This window comes from Eumetopias jubatus, unplaced genomic scaffold (assembly GCF_037043125.1).
Source record: "Eumetopias jubatus isolate StellerSeaLion01/CBP00866 unplaced genomic scaffold, mEumJub1_p1.0 scaffold_16, whole genome shotgun sequence".
Lineage (NCBI taxonomy): Eukaryota > Metazoa > Chordata > Mammalia > Carnivora > Otariidae > Eumetopias > Eumetopias jubatus.
The window spans coordinates 90,772,462-90,788,581 of NW_028274822.1; the positions used below are offsets into that span (position 1 = coordinate 90,772,462).

General features: G+C 51.1%; 1 protein-coding gene across 1 annotated transcript in view; it reads left to right on the plus strand.

Moving 5' to 3' along the window:
* The window catches only part of TMEM132C (transmembrane protein 132C), a 318,194-nt gene that overhangs the window by 194,980 nt on the left and 107,094 nt on the right, over nt 1-16,120 (plus strand). The window lies entirely within an intron of this gene.

Here is a 16,120-nt window from a genome sequence, read left to right on the forward strand (position 1 = left end):
CTTTTGGGAAGCACCTGGGTCACCCGAACCCCACGCCCAGCATCTCCCTGGAGGGCAGAGGGGCTGGAGGTTGACTTCAGTTACCATTGGCCAAGGATGTAATCAATCTTACCTCTATCATGAGACCTCCAGGAAAACCCCAAAGATTGGGTCTCTGAGAGCTTGCAGGTGGGTGAGCCCGTGGAGATTCAGGGCGAGTGGCGCCCAGAGAGGACATGAAGCCCCGCACCCTTCCCCACACCCCGCCCTGTGCATCTTCTCCATCTGGATGCTCCTGAGTTACATCCTTTAACCTAGTAAGTGAAGCTTTCTCAGAGTCCTGCGAGCTGCTCTCGCAGATTAATCAAACCCAAGGAAGGGGGGCTTTGGAACCTCGGGTTTATAGCCGGTGGGTCAGAAGCCCAGGTGACAGCCTGCACTGATACCTGCAGGGGGATGGGCAGTCCTGTGGGACTGAGCCCCTCGCCTGGGGGATCCAATGCCATCTCTGGGTGGACGGGGTCAGGATCAGGTTCAACTGGACGACACCGGCTGGTGTGGGAGCACCGCTTGGTGGTGCGGGGAAAATGCCCACGTCGGAATTGGTGTCCAAACGTGAGGGATTAGACCCCAACTTGAGTGAGGAGGGATTTAAACAGGGGGTGACCATCTGTGGAGACAGTATGTAAGGACATGCTATGTGAGATTCTATACAGACACCTGGATTATTATTTAAAATAATTGTTTCCTGCGTATAAAACAACACATACTTACTTTAGAGTATTTGTAAAGCACAGTTATACTGGGGGGAAAAGTCAAATAATGCATCAATATTCTGCCAGCCAAGGATAACCCACTGTTAACATGTTGGTTCATTCCCTTCCAGTGTTTTATACACACAGTAAGTGTGTAGTCAGTGTATTTATGTTACAAACCTGGTATCGTAATCTATACACAGATTTTAAGATGCTTTCACTTCTATTGACCACATTTTCTCCTGACATTAAATTGTCCTCAGAAACAGTTTATTGGTCTCATGGTATTCCGTCATATAGATTTAACGCTGCGTAAATAACCCTACCCACGTCTGAGCCTCAGACGTTGCAGTTGTTCTTAACTTTTATTACTGTAAACGTTGTAGCAGTAAACCACCTTTCACGTAAAGCTTTATCCACTTCTCTTTTCGCTTAAGGTGGTTTCTTTAGAATCAAAAAGTTTGATCATTTTTAGGGCTCTTGATACATTCTGTTTTGTGTATTTTCTTGAAGGGAGTAACACTAAAGGAAAACGTATCCCATCATCGGACACATTTTCTTAAGGGAACGCTGCAAGGCTGCCAAGAAAAAATTCTGCAAATTCTCCACTTTGTTTAGAAACACCCGGCTCTTTGATCATAAACCCTCTCTCCGCCGTGCTTCCTTTAATGGGTAGCCAGCGAAAACATCTGTGTCCTGAGCAGCTTCCTGGTTCAAACACCAGCCTTTCCCCAGATCACCCCCAAGAAGGACTGTTAGTATATCACATGGGGTGTGGGTTGTGTATCCAGATGTTTCGATTCGTGAAAAAGGGACTAGAAAGAAACGCATGCCAGGGTCCACTGGTATTAGCAGGAAATCAGAGTCAAAATTAAATCTCCTGAATCAAATGCACGTAAAGTCTAACTAACCCATAAGATTGGTTTTGATTAGGCAAATAAAAGCAAAGGTGTTCATTAAGTGAAGTTACGCATGTAAGTCGTTCTTCATGACCCAGTTGGGAGCAATCTCGATGTGGGGGAGGGGGGCCTGTGGGAGCACGTTCTCAAGAGTCCCGGAGGCAACCCTGTTTGCGCTGAGTCTCTGTGAAGTCTGCTGTGGGCCAAGGTGTGTTTGCTGAGAGGGTGAGCTTCTGTTTTTTTTGTTGGGAAGTCTGTTTACCAGCACAGCACTGATGGGGGTCCCATGCTTACCGCCTTCCTCACTGCGCTCTGCGGGAAGCCTTGGTTGGTTGCCCTGTGGGCGGTGCTGTGCACGGACGTCCACCCAACACTGAGTCAGATCCAGACCACCCCTCATCAAGGAACCTACACGCTGTGGAGACCTGGGACCAGAAGGACCCCAACTCCAAAAGGGCGCTCCTTGACATGGAAGGTGCAAGTCCCCCCGGAGGGAAGGAGGGCTTCCTTCCCTCTGCCTATAGAGCAAAGGCCAAGCGCACTTGTTATCTACTGCCCTGTGACAAATTACCCTCAAGCTTACAAGTTCAGAACACCACACGTTCATGATCTCATGGTTTCCATGGGTCAGGGATTTGGGCACATCCTAACTGGGGCCCGTTCCCCAGGGTCTGTCACTAAGGGGCAGTCGGCCTCTCCTCCACCAGGAACTGTGGTCTCATCTGAAGGCTCAGCAGGGCTGACCCACTCCCAGGCTCGTGTGGTCGTGGGAAGGATTCGGGTCCTCGAGGGCTATAGGACCAGGGGCCTTGGTTTCTTGTTCTTTGCTGGGGGCCCTCCTCCATTGGGTCCAGCCTGTGAGAAGGTCCTGGGAGAAAGGGAAGGGCAGCCAATGGGAGTCGGGAGTATTTTATAACCTCATCTCGCAAGTGGCGTCCGCACACTCTTCCTGTATTCCGTTCATTAGAAGCCAAGTCTGGGCCGTGCTCAGGGGAGGGTTGTACACAGAGGGGTGGGTGCCAGGAGGTGGGGCTCCCCAGGAGTGTCAGGCTGACAGCTCTTCTGGGCCATGGAGGGCTTTCTGCAGTAGAATCTGCAGGGACAGAGAATGACAGCCTTGCAAGCACGGACAGAGGCCCCGCACTCTCTGAAATCAGGAGATCTCCCACAGAGAAGAGTGGCAGGTGGGGCCCGGCTGCAGGCGACATGGGAGGGACTTGCAGAGATTCTGCCCGGAATGCAGCCGGGCCCCGAAATGGAGGGACGTGGATCCCAGGCCAGTGGCTTAAGCCGGCCCTCCCTTAGCTGCGCATCACCCACCCTCCTCTTCAGACTGACTTGCCTTCTTCATTTAACTCAAGCCAGTTGATTCAGAGGGAAGTGTAGGTTCCTGCCCGGACTAGCGAGACTAGTTAGCAGCACTAAAAAGTGATGATCCTGGCTCATTCGATCAGAAGAGCCGTTTATTCAAGGGATGTTGTGGGGGACGCTGTGGAATCCGCCTGGAAAATGGAAGACCCCACGTGAATGTCAGCATCAGCCGGCGCCCGCCCAAAGCCACGCCTCCTCATGGACGTTCAGACCACTGCTCCCTTCTACTTTAAATTGCTCTGGGTTTTTTAAATTCATCTTTATTTTTAGTGAGACTATCCTTGAAAGTCCATGGTTAAGGTACTTCTGCTGGTCCCTAACGTGCATTACAGTAAGTATAAAACTGTAAGATTTATTTTAAATGATAATCCTTGTGATTAGAACAGGGGCATCATTGGTGCATATTCCTGTCATAATGGGAAGACAGGCAATGAATCGCCGGTGTGGTGCGTGCTGCCCACCCGAGTTCCCCCTTCAAGCCCCCTGTCAGCTTCTGCGCACCTGCGTGGGCTGGTAGTCAGCTGGGGCGGCACTTAACGAAATACCACAGATGGGGGCTTAAAGAATGGACATTTATTCTCTCCTAGTTCCGGGGGCTGGAAGTCCCAGATCGAGGTGCTTTCAGTGCTGGCTTTGGGAGAGACCTCTCTTTCTGGCTTTCCTGCTGTGTCCACACATAGCCTTTCCTCTGTGTGCCCTTGGGGGGGGGGGTGAGGGAGAGAGAGAGAGAGAACGGTAGATAGAGAGAGAGAGCACTCTGGTGTCTCTTCTTATAAGGACCCCGGTCCTATCAGATTCAGACCCCACCCTTATGACCTCAGTTAACCTTAATTATCTTTCTAACGGTCCCTTCCCCGAGGACAGTCACTGGGGGGTTCGGGCTCCCGGAGATGAATTCCAGAGCGGGGGGACACAGCCAGTCCCCAGCAGCAGGCTTTGCTCTGACACGCTGCACCTGCGTCCTTCAGAGCACTGCCGTGGGCCCCTGGGCACTTGGCCCACTCTTGAGACTGTTGGGAAAGCCAGAGTTTTCCTCTTCAGGGGGCAGGCCTTGCACATGACGGATGGGTGTGCGGGAGAAAAACCCACCTCCCTCTACTCAGGCGCAGACAACCCTCTGTGGTGATGGACGCTGCAGAGCCCCCCAGGGACGTGGGAGGCTGGCACTTCTTCCGACCACACACCTTCCCTCGAGTGAACAGCTTCCCTCCGCCCCACCCCTTACCTGTAGTACTCACTTACGCATGGATCCACGTCTCGGGGTCTGCTTCCAACAAACCCAACCTGGGATTCTCAGAAACGTGAGGGCCCCTGCTTCCTTCCCTGGTGGAATGGCCTCTTACGTGTACAACTGGGGGGAAGAATTTGTTAGGAAGGCTGCCCACCAAGGCCTTCCTGTCGATGGAACCCTTTCTCCCCAGAGCCCGGAACCTCTGGGCTTGGGGTCCTGCCGCCATCCGTCCGTAAACCCTCAGATCCAGGAGGAGAGTTGGCAACGGTCCACACCCACACCTAATTGTGTTGCATTTTATTTCTAGCCCCAAGATTAATATTTCAGCCGTCTGAGCATCTCCGCAATCATGCAAGCTCAGCTAACAACCTCCTAGATCGCAGCTCATACTCACAGGGTGTGAGGCCAACGGAGCACTTACCATTCTGTCCAGATGCCCCCGCACCGGGGCCATGAGTCTGAGTGAACCGAGCAGGAAGCCAATGTCCCTGTGTCCACAGGATGGGGATGAAGGATGTGGCCAGCTGGCTGCCACACAGGGGTGCCCTCGGCCGCGCTCTTGGTGAATGTTCCAGAGGCAGCATCTCCTGCTTGGCCTTTCATCTCCTTCCCCATTCTGAATTTTTCTTCAAAACTGGGTAGCAGGGTTGGTGTGAGCAGCTGGGGCTCGACTAAGCAGGAGCCTCATAAAGCCTGGGGGGCGACCCCTGCCTGGAGGGAGGCGTGGCTGGCCGTGACTGCCCTCGACCCCAGCGCTGCACTTTTATCTGACACACAATTCTAGCTGACGCTTTCCGCGAGCCTTCCTCTCTGCAGTTCAGGCTAATGCCAGAGATTCCGTGTGTCTGAACTGCAGGGAGCTCCACGCTGGAGCCTCTGTGGCTGTGATGGAGGCTGGCTCCCTGGGGTGGAGGGGTCCCCCGGTTCCACCTAAACCACTCTCCACTGAGCCTCACACCCCGTGCTGGTGTTTACTGCACACATTCACTCAAATTGGTTCACTTGGGCATTTAAAAATTTTCCTGTTGGGCTTTGTTATTAAAATAATTGCTGTTATAATCTCCTCCAGGAAACAGAGTATCTTAAAAATAAAAATGTAAATAGCAGTAATACTCTATCCTTCATCATGCTTGAGAGTATGAAAACTACACTCTGCATACTTCATAGTGCCCGGCATTTTACAGAATGCTTTGTATACACCATTCTGGTAAATCTTTTTCATGGTTTCTCGAACAGAGTCAGCACACCACTGGGGAGGTGAAAAAAAGAAACGAAGGCAGAGGGAGGAAGCATCCGACTGAATATTTGTGCAAATGATAAGTTTTCTTTTAAAATAACTTTCATGTCTATAAATAAATGGAAAGCGCTCAGGTCTGCTGCATGAGTTAAAGGTGAGCGTGAACGGTTACGGTTCCAACGTGCGAACCCTGTTGCTCATATCAGCGACGTCCCTGCACCTGCTCTGGGGCTGGAACGGGAGAGTAAACGCTCTGCAGGCCTTCAAGATGCACTAGCTCCAGATTGAGACTTTATGTTGCTTCCTTGTCTTTTTATTAGCCTTATTTTCTTCCATGCCCATATGTCACTTTTAGCCTCAGAAAAACATATTCAAAAACACATTTTGTAAACCCATATTCCACACCTCATGTTCGCTGTAACTGTTACTGCGCATGTAAGTATTTTTATACAGTTGGGACCAGACTGTGACATGTCTCCTTTTGTAAAGTAACATTGCCAAAGCACCTGCCCCAAACTTGGTTATTTAAGTGGCTGTGGCTAACAGGTTACTAAGTAATTTACTAAGTTTGTTGCTGCAGGGCATCGTGGTTGCTAACTTTTTCATAGAAATAAATCGGCAGTGCACATCTTTATACCTCTATGGCCCCTCCCTGGGCCCCCCACTTCCTGGGAGACGGCAGGGTCCCCTAGAGACTTATAAACTTAGGCCACAGATTTGGGTGCTCAGCCCAGAGGCTGCAGGCTGAGCGGCTGACCACGTGGCTGAGCTCAGGCAGGGATGTCTGCATGGGCTGCCAGCCAGGTGAACGGAGGGGGTGGGCCCTGCGTGCAGGGAGAGCAGGACAGTGTGCACCTGCCTACAGGGAGTGCCCCCTCCTCCCTCTGGAGGCTCCGTGGGGGGAAATGCAGGCCCCGCGTTGCCCAATCTTGGGATTTCTCTAGACAAGCTGAAAATCCAGGCTGTCATGTGAAATCTCCCAGTTTGTAAACATTTGCTCAGATTTTTAAAAATCACTGTGCGGATCCCAGAAAAGGAATATCGTTGAGGAACACGGCTCACCAGCAAGTGAGTCCTGCACAGTGGCAGCCCGTCTGAGCCCATCACGCACTCCACTTTGGAGGAAATCACACCTGCATGCGCTAGGGGGTTGGTTGTCTGTATCCTCAAGGGGTAAAGTCTGCAGCAAAAGAGCCATCCCGGCCTAGACGGTCTGCCTCTTTTAAAGGGACTTCGAAGCGAGGCCAGCCCTTTGTGAGATTCTGCTTCCCCCATTTTCTGCACGGGATCCCTCCTGAAGATAGAGGTGCACAGACTGCCCTGTGTTTCCAGCAGATGTTGTTAACACACATCCGTCCTCTGGTCCCTTACCCTTGTTCTCGCCCCTGGCTCTCTTTAGGGGCAGCCCTACAGGGCACCTGCCTGGGGCCTGGTGTCCCTCATCCCTCCTCTTGTCGCCCACCTTCTGTTTGGCGGGGCGGCAGGTCAGCCGGCATTCTCCAGCTGGTCTACACTGGAGACTTTCCAGGTCCGTGCATTTCCCTGGACCACCAGCTGACGCCCCCCTGGTCCTCTCCTCCCCCAAGCCCGTCAGGCTTCAGCTCGGCTGCAGGGGAGACAAGTCAATCAGGCAGGTAATAAAAGGGTGGAAGCTTTTCAAAAAGCAAAAATCGCAGAGAACGGTGACTAAAATGCCCATTAGTATTCACTTCCGTGGTCTCGATTGCAGATCTTACATTTGTAACTGTGCTTGGCTGTTTGTTTTTGGAGAATTCTGGAATATGAATGTTCTCATAGCTGCTTCGTGTAAACAGAATCAGCAGAGCTTAGGGGAATGGTACACCAAGATAATCTGCTTTTCCCCAAAGGAAACTGCCCAGACCCAGTCTTCCCCTGAAGAAAGAATTGGAGATGCCTCAGAAAGTGCACCAGGCAGATTTCCTTCCGCAAATGAAAATCTCCCAATCGGTGGCATGGGTGTGCACTCCAGGTCCCCAGAGGAAGAAATCAGAATTGTCCCCCTGCAGCCCACTCTACATCCTCAGCAGGCTGACATCAGCCCCCGTGGCAGGAGAATTTCTTGATGTGCACATTGTGTGTGTTCTCAGTAAAATATTCCCTTCTCTCCCACGCTCAGCCTGCGCCGAAGGCTAAAGCCCAACATGGTTGAGGTTATTGGTGTGTTCTGGCATTTATAGAAACTAAACTCTCCCAAGAGAATGTGCTGGAAGCTCCTGGGAGTGGGAGAACAGGTAGAGAAGAAGCTTGGCGAAGCTCAATAGAAGAGGAGATGTTCCTGAAGACCAAAGGGCTGGCTCTGGCGTCAAACGTTGGTCTGACGTCTGCCGTGGCTGTTGGGTTCCTCCATCCCATGGCGAAAAGCTGTGGAGTCCAGAATCCGTGGGTTTTCATCCCATCAAGCCTGCCCACTGTGGAGGGAGCCAGCCTCCCCAAAGGAAATCAGCTTCTGTAGAGAAAGACAAGACATTGGGACTTAAAACCATGGCACCTGGAAGAGGCTTCACAACGTTGGGCATTTTATGCATGTCACCCTCTGCTTCCCCAGACCCCACATGGTGAATGAGGGTCCACTCGGTTCTCAAATGATGACCCCATGTATGAGAGGCTGTGTTTTCCAGAAATGTATGCAACGGACACATTTGCAACGTCCCCACCTGCACGGTCTTCCGAATGTCACTACTCACCCATTACAAGGTGGAGCCTTTGTCCTGCCCCTTGAAAATGGGGAGGCTTTTGTGACTGGCTTCATGTGAGCACAAGGACGCTGTGTGGCTGGGGGAGCCGGCAGTTAGCCCACGTGCAGAGACCCGGGGCAGAACCCTGGTTGGGAGACAATGGTGTCCGGCCGGCCACCCCGCCCGGCCCTTCCAGAATGCTTGAATCACAGAGACAGTAAAATGATCGTCTCGTGCCACTGAGTTTGGAGGGCAGTTTACGGCACAGCGACATATAACCCGAACCCGGGTGCCCAGAGGGTTGAACTGCTCCCCCCACCCCCAGTTCCTCGGGGCCAGGCCTGCATTTGAACCCCACTCTGTCTGATCCTGCATCTGCCAGCGCCACGGAGAGCTGCCCGAGTGCAGACACGTGGCCGGGCTTGTCCTCACACCCCAAAGGGCCTCTCCCGGAGCCCAGCCCCCCATCACCTCCAGAGACTGACTTCTCGGCTCTCTGCACCTGAGCCTCAGTGAAGGCTTTTTCTGGCCGGAAGGGAGGGTTTCTCTCTTCTTCCTTCTGCCACAGGTTGACATGTGGTCCCCAGTCCAAAGGGAACATGTATAAAGTAGATCTATCTCAGCATCTGTCCTGAGATGACTTACTGGCGCAGGTTAAGGTGTCTTGAGCTCTCGCCAGACCAGTCATTGACCGTAAGAGGAGGCTGTGGTGCCCACACTGGGCCCCAGACCTGAGCAGGTGGCTCTCAGACCCATGATCTCACCATGGAGACACCCCGCGCAGTGTCCCCTGATGTAGCCACCCCATCGCTGGTTCTCAGACAGCAACCTGGCAGCCCCGCGGTGCCCCTCTGTGTGCAATGCCCGAGGTGCTCAGAGTCCTCTGGGCTCCGCTGAGCTGCCGCAAGATGCTGGCTCCATCCACCGGAGCCCCTTCAAATTCAGGGAATTTTAGGGGCACCTGGTGGCTGAGGCAGTGAAGCATCTGCCTTCGGCTCAGGTCATGATCTCAGGGTCCTGGGATCGAGTCCCGTGTCGGGATCCCTGCTCAGCGGGGAGCCTGCTTCTCCCTCTGCTCTGCAGTTCCCCCTGCTTGTGCTCTCTCTCTCACTCTCTCTGACAAATAAATAAATAAAATCCTTAAAAAAATAAAAATAAATAAGTTCAGGGACTTCTGTTTAGATTGAGGGGCCTTCTCATACCTGACGGGTCTTTATGAGACAACGGCAAAGGGCGGGGGAGTGAACCACAGCTGACCCTTGGACAATGTGGGCTTGACGTGCATGGGTCCACGTCCATGCAGAGAATTTCATCAATACAGGGGTTGTACATGGATGCTCTCCTTATGATTTTCTGAGTAACATCTTCTCTTCTCTGGCTTCCATTGTTGTGAGCACACAGTATAGATTACAGTGTTCATCGACTGTTTACATCATCAGCAAGCCTTCCAGCCCACAGCAGGCTCTTAGTAGTTAAATCTGGGGGAGTTGAAAGTTATACGTGGATTGTGGAACTCACGGGGGTCAGTGCCCCTAGCCCTCTCATTGGCTCAAGATCAATCATATTTCCCTTTTTAAAAACTTTAATGTTCTTTTCTGCCCGAATGGGAAAAGCTTTGCTCATGCAGCACCTCCATCCCCAAGTATCCCAGGAAGCAAAATAGTGCTGTGATTAATAGCATGGCCTCTGGAGCCCGCCAGGCAATGTGGACCCTAGGCTCAGCTCTTCTTTTTGGGACCTGGGTGGTTTTGTGCAAATGAGTCAGTGTCTTTGGGTTTTATACGAAAATGGGATGATAAATAACAGTGGTACCTTTGTCATGGGGAGCTCATGGGAATTAATGATGTCAGTCCGCAGTCACTGCCCACAGAGGCCCTTGGCTCTTGTATTCTCTACAGGGTGAAGCTTCCTGAAGTTCTTCCTGACATTTTCACACGGTGGCTCCGACTTCCTGCCATTGTAACTGTGACAAGACACAGCACTCTTTCCCCTGGGGGCACGTGTCAATCACGGAGCCGCACTGTCCCCCTAGCCTGGACCTCGTCCCCAGCATTCTGCTGGAGCTCGGTCCTGCCCACGGTCCCCCTTGTCTCCCTCTGCTCTTCCTCTGGGCTCACGCTCTACCCGGGGGCTCAGCAGCTGGCTGGCTCGGGCTTTGCTTCCACCCTGAGGGCCGCCCGATGGCATAAGGGACGGCAGAGATGGATGCCAGAGGGGCACAGGTAGCCTGCGGGCACCCGTGGGGCCAATGTGCCTGGCTTTGACTATTTATAAGCCAACCCAAAGGTCGAAGTCTTGTTGTAATTTGTCATTTTACTAAGGCACATTTTCTGCTTCTGCCTTTATTATTTTTTGCTCTTAATTTATTATTATTTTTTTTGGAGAAGTGGGGGAAGAAAGGTGATGTATTCACACAGTTCCAAATTCAAAACGTAAACAAGTCCACAGGCAGAAATCTGCTGCCCTCCACTTACCCAGCTCCTTTCCCAGGGGCCACCAACATCGGCACTTTATCATCTACCTTTCCAAAGACATTCTCTGCATGTGAAAGCACGCACACACTCTCACACGCACACACACCTGCACACCTGCACACTCGTTCGCATGCGTGCACACCTGCACACTCATTCGCACGTGTGCGCACACATGCAACACTCATGCATGCATTGCACACTCGTTCACATGTGCACACACACCTGCACACGCGCCCACTCATTCGCACGTACACACACACACACACACACACTCATTCACATGTGCACATACACGCACACACACTCATACATATTTCCTCCCCTACTTCAACTTGAAACAACGTTGCTTCTTTTTTCCACCCACTCACATATCTTGTAATTTTTCCGTATCAGTCCGTGAAGTTCTTTACTATCCTTTTTAAAAGCATTGGCTTATTATTGCATATACAGCATCGCTTATCTAAACCAACCCCTACTAACTGGCCTTTAGGGGCTTCAGTCCTCTGCCTGGAGATCCTACCTTGATCCACCTTGTCCAAACACCACCTTGCACTTTCGTGACTCTATCTGTGGGATAAATTCTGGCATTGTGCTGAGCAGAGTGGTGTGGGCATAGGTAAATGAGGACACTGACATGTTGGCCTGACGAGTCACGCCACCATCACCCTCGCCCACACATTGCTAACAAGCCCTTGGGCCTCTCGATGCTCCTCTTTTGTTTCCTCGCGGGTGACCTGGCTAGTGAGTTGCCTGAGAGCAACCCTTAACATGGGAATCATGGTGTGGACCTCTAGGGTGTTGGTCCAGTCCACCCCGGTCCCTCCTGGGAAGCTCTGGAGTGACATTTGTGGCCCCGGGACCTGCCATGTTTCTGGAGCGTCTCCCTTGGGTGTGCAGTTCCTCTGCCGTGTGAAGGGTGGCTGTTTGTAAACACGTGTCGTGCACAGACTCTGGTTAGGTCCCTTTTAAATTCTCACCTAAGCTGAGCTCACCTAAGCTGAGCTTGTTCTTCTCAAAACAGCCCAAGTACTGTATTCTCTTTAAAGTATAATCAGATCACGAAACGCCCTATTGGTCTGAACTTTCAGGGCTTCCCACCACACCCAGAATAAAACCCCAGCCCTTGACTGTGAGCTCCAAGGCCCTTGGTGATCTGGCCCTGCCCAGCCCCCTGATCTGACTCCTATGCTTCTCTCATCAATCACCCATCTTCCTTTACCCTGGCCTCTGGGAAGCCTGTCCCTTATGAGCCAAACCTGTTCCTGCCACAGGGCCTTTGCACCTGCCATTTCATCTCTGGACTCTTTGTATGAGTTGATCGTTCTAATCTTTAGGTCTTAGCTGAGATGTCATATTCTCAGAGAGGCAGTCTGTGACCATGCACGCCGATCACCTGATTGACTTTCTGGAACTCACCAACGTCAAATAACCTTGTTCGTTTACCATTGGTCCCTCCCCACAAGAATGTAGACTCCATGAGGGCCCTGCCCATAGTCTTCACCTCTGTATTCTTATCTAGATCAGTTCCTGGCACAGAGAAGGAACAGAATACTCACTGAGTGAACGAACACATGAATGGCCTTGGTGGCGATATGTTGACTTGGGTTGTCTTATCTGTGGTTTAGACGAGAAGCCAGGATCACAGAACTCTGTGTTAAGAATGTGAAGGTTATTTGCTGAATGACTGGGTAAATGAACAATGCTTGTTATGCTATGTGGAGTTAGATTGTGCAGATGAAGGCATACGTTCGGGGAGTTTGCGTATGCTAGAAGGATGGTGTCCTGGGAGCCAGTGAGGCGGTGCCCCCAGGCATTGGTAGGGACTCACAGTAGAAACCAAGCCCACCGTCATGCTCCAATACTGCTTAGCTCCGCACCTGCCGTCCCCTCGGGTTCTCATCCTCTCCAGGGCTGGAATAAAGGACGGGGGACATAGCGTTCACCCAGTGAGGGATGCATGAAGCCATTTGTTTGCCAGTGTTGAGCTAAGCACTGCCAGACAAACAGATGTCTTCTTGAGATGGCATTCCAGTTGGCAAGGATCTCATAGCTTTGCCCAAGCCTGAGGCTTGCTGGCAAGAGGAAATATAGCTCGGCTTCATCTTGATACTTCATGCCAGGCTGGCACCTGGAGCTCAGACCTGCAGGGAGCAGGAAGGCTCCAGCTGTTCCCCCAAAGGCTTGGGAAGTAGGGAGTCTTCGGGTGTTGCCTTCCGAATACCTGTGAAACCCTCACAGAAAGGAAGCTTCTGACTACCTAAGCCTGATTGGAGGGTCTCAGAGTGTTAACCTGAAGTTTTGTATTTGCACTTGGTAATCAAATAATTATCGAGGGTCTGCCAGGCACTGAGAATATTAGGGCTCACCAGACAGCTATGGACCCTGACCTCATAGGATTCATCGTCCGTTTGAAAAGTTGAAAAAATAAGTCAACCATAAGTATGCCAGGAAATATCTTGTTGCAACCCTGGCAGACACTATGGAGAGAGGCGTGTGGTAGTAAAGAACTCATCGTCAGAGCAGGTATCGCTTAGGCTGTGGGTTACAATTGCTTCTGTAAGAAAGCTTGTTTAGGGCCGCGTACATTAAAGTGTATGTTTCTGTCCTGGAGGAGTCTGGGAAGATTTGGTGCCTCTGCTCTGCATTGCCCTCCAAAGCCCAGGCCCCTTGTCTCCGGCACAGGTACCCCTAGGGGCTGCCCTGGCTCACAGGATCCAAGATGGTGCACCAGCACCCAGAAGCCCAGCCCAAGGGATGGCGGAGAGGGTGGAGGGCAGGGGAGGCCAGCCCATGGAGACGTGGCTCCTTCTTTATCTGAAGAACAATGGGAAGGCTTTAAACTATTTTAAGCAGGATGGTGGCACCAGCACATCTAGGTAAATAATACTGTCAGTGAATATATAGAAAACAGACGGGGGTGGTCCGAGAAGACACAAGCAACTAGCGCAGAGGCCCAGGTGAGGAGAGAGGTCTGCACTAGCCACGGCGGCCGTCCAGCACGCACCTCCGCACATCTGGACAACTCATCTCCTCTCCCCTCTGCCACCTTCATGTCGACGAGCACCACGCTTTCTGACATGGCAGCCCAGCTCCCCGACTTGGCCAGACACTTGAGGTCTTTTGTTCAGGACAAAATGCAGCAATACTTCCCAGAGGAGGAAAAAAAAACAGAGTGTGGAAGAGAGGCAGTCTCTTAGCCCCAAGAAATTATTCTAATAGCTTGAAATGAGTCCTTCAGACCCCTGACATGGTTCTCTTCTCAAAGACCCGGTGACAGGCTGTTCTGTGGGCTGTTCTGCCTGCCTTTCTTGGGCAACCTAATACCTTTTTCCTTTCCATTTCCCACATCACATTAATTCTTCATAAGTGGTCCTTATTATTCCTTACTTGTTCCATCTTGGGTGCAGTATTTCCTTGCCAGCAGTGTATAAACTAGGCCAGCTAAATGGCACAGACACCTCATCCATCAAGCCTTTAATTTTCCACCTTGGGAGGAAGCACAGAGGCTCAAGTTAAAGATAAAAGCCAAGTCACCTGAATACTCCACCAGCTCCTCACGTTTCTGCATGGGGGAGCAGACGGTGGTCACCACGCAGGTGCAGATCGGCTCATGCCAGAGGGTTCTCGGCTGGGACGGAGACCCTCCCCAAATCCCTGATGAGCAAGATGGAAGGCAGTTTCTCCTGTGTCTCATGTTTGAGTTCATGAGGTAGCTGCTGTCTGCAAAAGCATGTGTAAGCCACAAAGTTTGGGAGTTAATTTGTTGCCTGGTAGTAGGTAACTCACACAGGGTTCTTTCAGGCACTCCAGGATTGTCTATATGAAGGGCTAAGATTAAAAATGATACTGCAGAAGGTTATGTAAATTGTAAGACCTAGAAGTTCCTCATGACATGATGGAGCTTTATCACTTGCAACAGCATCTCCATGGATAAATTGAACTTGATCATCACAGCAAACCTTTGAGGGTTGGATAAGGTCCTGGCTATTGTCTTCTTGTTACAGGTGAGGAGACGGAGGTCCAAAGGCATTCAAAGTAATTAGTCCAAAACACCTGGCAGGTTAAGAGGAGCAAATTATGTTCTACCTTTGAATCCTTTGTTCTTTCCAAGAAACTCACCACCTCTTTGGGGATTCCTCTTTGCAAAACTGAGAGCAAAACTTTGGCCATGATTTGACTGACCCCTAAGAACCACGTGAAGGTCAGTGATGTAGCATAACCTGAATAGATAAAAGTTTTAAAGAAATCAATAGCCACCTCTGATCTTTCGGATTCCCTGCATTGTAGGTGTTCAGATTAAAGGAGGCTGCAAAACAAGGTTGCATAAGAACAGAGTAGTCTAGAATGGAGAACGATGACTGACACTTTGTATGCATATCTCTGACAACTGTATTGTTCGGGGGAGTTTTTCCTAAGGAACTTGTTGACTTTTTGGACCTGAACACATTGTTTCTTTCCTCACTTTATTTACATGTGTTGGGTTGGGTCATTTTATTTAAATGTCTTGGACCCGAGCCGTTACCTGAAATTCTGAAACGTTGTTAGCCCTTGTTAGCCCTGTGTTTGAGTGCTGCAACCCTACCACCTGGGAACCCATCTGGAATGCTGGTTTTCACTTTTGCTTTCCCCGGTCTAGAGCATGTCCGGCTGCCATAAAAAAAACCTATATGATTTTTTCTGAGAATGAACAGAAGTAGAATGCTGTTCTCGCCTGACAGTAATCTCTGTACCTGGACCTTCCATCAGGGGCGTGGGGGGAAGTAGCCACACCACCGGCTGGCTGCCGTGTCATGTCGGTGATATCGCGGGATGCTTCCGAGTGTGGACCCAGAAATAAGACGTCCAGTGGATTCCAACACCTCGGCTTCCTGACGGGACATTGGCAGGTTACCAACCTTCTCTGTCTCGGTTTTCTCATCTGCATAACAGGGATGACAATGGTAGCATCTCCATTCCTACAGTTGTTTTTAAGGTTTTATTTATTTATTTTTGCGAGAGAGAGAGAGAGAGAGAGCGCGTGCGCATTAGCAGGGGGGAGGGGCAGAGGGAGAAGCAGGCTCCCCACTGAGCCAGGAACTGAAATTGGGACCCGATCCCAGGACCCAGGGATCATGATCTGAGATGAAGGCAGATGCTTAACCGGCTGAGCCACCCGGGTGCCCCCTCCTACAGTTGTTTTGGGAATTAAATGAAAGAGTTTATACCAGTGCCTGGCTTGCATTAAGTGTAAGTGTTATTACTGGGGCTCCTGCTATTTTGGGGGTTGCAAGCACAAGAACTGGAAACTGTGAGGGGGCCCATAGCAGATAGATGTGTCATTTGAAGAGCAAATTTGGTTCATTGACCCTGCAGAAGACATCCAGTCCCGGTTCCAGATCTTCCCGGGGAGACTCAAGCATGGCTCATCTTCTAAGACCCTTCCCCATGTCAGAACAGTAGAATGCCTCCTTCGGGGAATGGTCCACCCAGAGCTGGCTT